We start from the raw sequence: 6006 nt of genomic DNA, 5'->3' as shown, positions 1-6006 counted from the left end.
CATAATTCCCCTTACTTCAATTAAACACTTTTCTAACTTGTCTGTTCCTATCTCTCGCCAATGCTATTGTAAAGGAGATAGAATTGTGATCACTATCTCTAAAATGCTCTCCCACTGAGAAATCTGACACCTGACTGGGTTCATTTCCCAATACCAAATCAAGTACAGTCGATATTTGGGAAATTAAAATCTCCCACCACGACAACTCTGTTATTGTTACACCTTTCCAGGATCTGTTTCCCTATCTGCTCCTCGATATCCCTGTTACTATTGGGTGGCCTATAAAAAACACCCAATAGAGTTATTGACCCCTTCCTGTTCCTAACCTCCACCCACAGAGACTTCGTAGACAATCATTCTATGATGTTCACCTTTTCTGCATCCGTGACACAATATCTGATCAACAGTGCCACGCCCCCACCTCTTTTGCCTCCCTCCCTGTCCGTTCTGAAACATCTAAAACCCGGCACTTGAAGTAACTATTCCTGCCCCTAAGTCGTCCAAGTCTCTGTAATGGCCACCACATCATAGCTCCAAGTCCTGATCCAGGCTCTAAGCTCATCTGCTTTGTTCCTTGCATTAAAATAGACACATCTCAAACCGTCGGTCTGAGCGTTTTCCTTCTCTATCACCTGCCTATCCTCCCTCACACACTGTCTCCAAGCTTTCTCCATTTGTGAGTCAATCAGAAAGGATCTGGCAAGTGTGCATTGGGATAGGCTGTTTACTGGCAATGGTCAATGGGAGACCTTCAAAAGTGAAATTCTGAGAGTACAAAGCTTGCATCTGCCTGTCGGAATAAAAAACAAAGATAACTGTTGTCGGGAACTTTGATTTTCAAGAGATATTGAGGTCCTGGTTAAGAGACAAAAGGAAGTGCATAGCTAAAAATGGCAAATGGAATTTAGTGCAGGGAAGTGCAAGGTTTTGCACTTTGGTGGTACCAACCAGGGAAGGTCTTACACAATAAACAGCAGAGGAGCGAGGAGTGTGGTAGAACAAAGGAATTTGAGAATACAGGTCATAATTCATTGAAAGTGGTGTCACAGGTAGATGATGTCATATAGAAAGCTTCTGGCACATTGGCATTCATAAATTACAATACTGAGTACAGGAGAGAGGATGTTATGTTGAAGTTGTATAAGACATTCGTGAGGCCTAATTTGGAATGTTGTGTGTAGTTTTGGTCATCTACCTACAGGAAAAATGTAAATAAGGTTGAAAGAGTACAGAGAAAATTTACAAAGCTGTTAAAACATAGAAACATAGAAAACCTACAGCACAATACAGGCCCTTCGGCCCACAAAGTTGTGCCGAACATGTTCCTACCCGACATACGTTGCCAGGTCTGCGGACCTGAGTTATATGGAAATATTGAATAGGTTAGGACTTTATTGCTTGGAATGTAGAAGATTGAGAGGAGAATTGATATACGTATACAAAATGATGAGAGGTAAATTCAAGCAGGCTTTTTCCACAGAAGTCATTGGTTAAAGGAGGAAGTTGGAAAGTTTAAGGGGAATACGAGAGGAAACTTCTTCACCCGGAGGGTTGTGAGAATACAGAATGAGCTGCCAGTGCACATGGTGAATGCAAGTTCAAGTTCAATGATTAAGAGAAGTTTGTGAAACCCCTTTCTACTGCGTGTCTCTAGAGATGCGGCTCGTTATCCCTTGTTGGTGTGAAAACCACATTTATCAGACTCCGTATATCTAGGGTAGATATGACCTGGATTTCGCTAAACCCATGAGGTTGGGATGTCTCACCCACCCAAATCCCAATTTGTTTGAATGCTGTGTAACTTACTGCTCCCATGAAATCACCCATCACAGACTGTACAATGCATACGATTATAAAGGAAGCATATTTAAAAATGTTAACTTAACCAAACTGTTATTAAAGAAAAAAAAGAAAAACAAAAGGGCCCATCATAATTAAACAGTCAAATGTCTACTTAAGTTGGACCTCATCTTGAAATAGTCTTTAACTCATGCACTAGATCCTTGGTCTGCGTGAAAGCACACTCCACTTTCCGAATGTTGTTCGAAATCCCATCTCGACCGAACAGACTCTCCGATGGGAGAATTAGTCCTTCCTTCATGAAGTCATTCATCTGCACAAAGTACCTTGTGCAACAGGGGTGCATCCTCAGCCATCTACCCTCTTGTCTTCTCCCAGCTCCTGCCAGAAAGACCTCAACCCACACCGGTGTCCATCACAAAAACCTCTCCACCCAGCGTTCTCTAGAACCTTCCCCCAATTCCACCATTCTGATTGGCTGACTCCATATTCCTAAGTTGAAGAACAAAGCCCCTTATCTCAGCTCAAACTCAGATCAGCTGAAAGCAGATCAGACTGCTCTTACAGAACTGCTAAAATGAAACACCTACAAGCATAGCAGTAAAAATCTTAACCAGGTCACTACATTTGGATAGATGCATGGATGGTAGTGGTATGGAGGTCCCGGTGCAGGTCATTAAGAGTAGGCAGTTTAAATGGCTTGGCACAGACTAGATGGGCCAAAGGGCCTGTTATGAGCTGTAATTTCTACGACTCTATGGCATTATACATTGGGCTTAATACCCTTTCCAGAAGAAAGAAATTGTTTTACCATATACAACCACTGAGTTCAAGACCTAACTATGAGCTTTCTATGTCTTACAACTCAGTAGGATCCTATCCTGATGAATTGTCATCAGGGAGATGCTACAAGTCCATCAGCACCAGGATGACACATCATCTCTGAAGATTCTTTCCTGTAGCTATCCAGCTTCTCAACGAAACTCACTGTCCCTCCACAACATCCGATAAATGCTCTTTCCTGCTCCTCTTGTTCTGTTGATAATTATTGAGTTTCATAGGTTCACATTCATTTCACTTTGATTATTGATGTTTGCAATTGTCTTGTAAATTGTTGGTTGCTATTGTGCTGTCTGTTGTGGTATTGTCCTGTGTTTTATGCTCGGCACTGAACCACAATCGATTCTGATACGTTTCGCATACTGACAATAAAGTGATTCTGATCCTGATTCAGTTAGAATCCAATGGGGAATTAACTCCCAGTAAGTGGGGCATTAGCAACATGTGTAACTGGCTCCATGTCTGTGGCCTGCAGCAATCAGTCTCCTGGACTGGCTGCAGCCCTGAACTGGCTCCATGTCCGCATGATTTGTTCTTTCTTTTTCACCCATTAGGTGATTGATGGTCTTTGTTGTGTGTGTACTTTTTGTGGATTCCATCGTATTTCTTTGTTTTATGACTGCCTGCAAGAAGACAAATCTCAAGGTTGTATATTAGGAGAATGGGCAAGAAAGTAGCAAATCAAATACAATGTTGGAAATCACATAGCCATGCACTTTGGTAGTAGAAATAAATGTGCCGACTATTTTCTAAATGGGAGAACATCCAGGAATCTGAGATGCAGAGGCACTTGGGAGTCCTTGTGCAGAACACCCTGAAGGTTAACTTGCAGGCTGAGTCAGTGCTGAGGAAGGCAAATGCCATGTTAGCATTCATTTCAAGAGGTCTAGAATACAACAACAAGGATGTGAGGCTGAGGCTTTATAAGACACTGGTGAGCCCTCACCTTGAATATTGAGAACAGTTTTGGGCCCCTCATCTTAGAAAAGATGTGCTGGCATTAGAGAGGGTCCAGAGGAGGTTCACAAGGATGATTCCAGGAATGAGGAACATTTGATGGCTCTGGGTCTGTACTCGCTGGAATTCAGAAGGAAGGGGGGAATCTCATTGAAACCTTTCAAACGTTGAAAGGTCTGGACAGAGTAGATGTGGAAAGGATGTTTCCCATGGTGGGGAAGTCTAGGACAAGAAGGCACAGTCTCAGGATAGAGGGACACCCTCTTAAAACAGAGGTGTGGAGAAATTTCTTTAGCCAAAGGGTGGTGAATTTGTGGAATTTGTTGCCACATGCAGCTGTGGAGGCCAGGTTGTTGGGTGTATTTAAGGCAGAGATTGATAGTTTCTTGATTGGACATGGCATCAAAGGTTATGGGGAGAAGGCCAGGAACTGGGGTTGAGGAGGAGATAAAGAAAAGTGTCAGCCATGATTGAATGGCGGAGCGGACTCAATGGGCTAGATGGCCTAATTCTGCTCCTACAGTATGTCTTATAAAAGAGATTATAAAAGAGAATGAAAGGGGGAAAGGTCTTCAAGTTCAAATGATAAAATGGGAAGTATGTGGGAACAGTAGAAAAATGCACCTGGGAGAAAAGAAGGTAATGAAAGCAATACAGGTGAGAGGCTCAGCTTGGGGATTCTTGTTGTAGATACAACAGGACACCAAAAAGCAAAGGAAATTGGAGCAGCATTGAATATAAGGAAGATGGGGCTAGTAGTCAGGGAACAGAAATGGAGACTTGGAGTCTAAAAGGATAAGGAAACTGAGGCAGAAATGAGAAAATACCAACTCACCTAAAAAGGAATCCTGAAACAAATGTAATGCAACAGTTTTCACCTTGGTGATTATCATCAGACCACACAGAATCAGGCCCTTCAGCCCAATTGCTCCATGCCAACCAAGATTCCCATCTACGCTAATACTACTTGCACACCCTTGAGTCGTATTGCTCCAACCTTTTCTATGTACTGTAGTCGTTCAGGTAACTTTTCAACATTGTTAATGGACCCTCCCTCACACTGAGCTCATTCTGTAGACCGACCGCCCTCTTGGTGAAAACTCCAACTAAATCTCTCTCCTCTCAAATTATGGTTGTGATCTCAGGATTGTTACCTGTACCATGTGCTAGTGACGCCAGAAATAGGAAGACCATACAGTTTGATGCGTGGCTAAGGGGTTGGTGCAAGAGGGGGTGCTTCAGAGCTTTAGATCATTTGGCTCACTCCCAGAGAAGATGAGACCTGTACAGAAGGGGCGGTTTACAAATGAACTGGAGGGACACTAATAACCTAGCAATGAGGTTTGCTAGTGCTGCACAAGGTGAGAGTTTAAACTAAAGTTGCAAGGAGATGGGAACCAGAGCATCAAAACAGTGGTTGTGGAGAAAGATGTTGTTCAAACTACACAGAAGTTGAGGAAGCAAAAAGCTGAGCATGGTGGCATTAATGCTCTGAGATGCACATATTTCAAATGCAAGGAATATTGTAGGAAAGGTGGATGAGCTTAGGGCACGGATCAGTATGTGGAATTATGCCATTGTAGCCGTTAGTGAAACTTGGTTGCAAAGGGATATGGAGGGCTATGATCCAATTAATGGTTTGGCACAGACTAGATGGGCTGAAGAACCTATTTCTGTGCTGTAGTTTTCTATGACTCTATTAAACTATACCCTCTCATTCTTGACTCGCCAAGCCCAGGTAAAAGACTATATGATACTATCCATGGCCCTCATGATTCTATACTCCACTTTACGATCACCCCTCATTCTCCTGCATTCCACAGCTCAGCACCTCAAGTCCTGACAACTTTTCTGATAAATCTCTTTTACACTCTTTTCAGCTTAATAGCATCATTTTTGCAGCAAGGTGACCAAAACTGGGCATCAAATTTTGGATCTCCCCCTCCCCCTCCCACTTTCAAATCTCTTACTAACTCTTCCTTCAGTTAGTCCTGACGAAGGGTCTCGGCCTGAAACGTCTTCCTAGAGATGCTGCCTGGCCTGCTGCGTTCACCAGCAACTTTGATGTGTGTTGCTTGAATTTCCAGCATCTGCAGAATTCCTGTTGTTATCATTTTCCAGTGATAGCCTTACCAATACCATGTACAACTGCAACATAAGCTCCCGACTTCTCTACTCAATATCTTCACTGATAAAGGCTAGTGTGCCAAAAGTCATCTTCATCAGCCTGTATACCTATGATATCAATTTTAGTACTTGTGCTCCTAGGTCCCGTTGTTCTACAAAATTTCTGAGAGCCCCACTTTTCACTGTGAAAGGCCTACCTTCAATTGTCTTCCAACAAAATGAGCAAAACCTCTTGCTTATCAATATTAAACTTGATTAGCCATTCCTCAGCCCACTTAGCCA

The sequence above is a fragment of the Mobula birostris genome, chromosome 21 (genome assembly GCF_030028105.1).
Source record: "Mobula birostris isolate sMobBir1 chromosome 21, sMobBir1.hap1, whole genome shotgun sequence".
Classification (NCBI taxonomy): Eukaryota; Metazoa; Chordata; class Chondrichthyes; order Myliobatiformes; family Myliobatidae; genus Mobula; species Mobula birostris.
The sequence above is the reverse complement of the archived record's forward strand: the minus strand, read 5'-3'. Positions refer to the sequence as shown.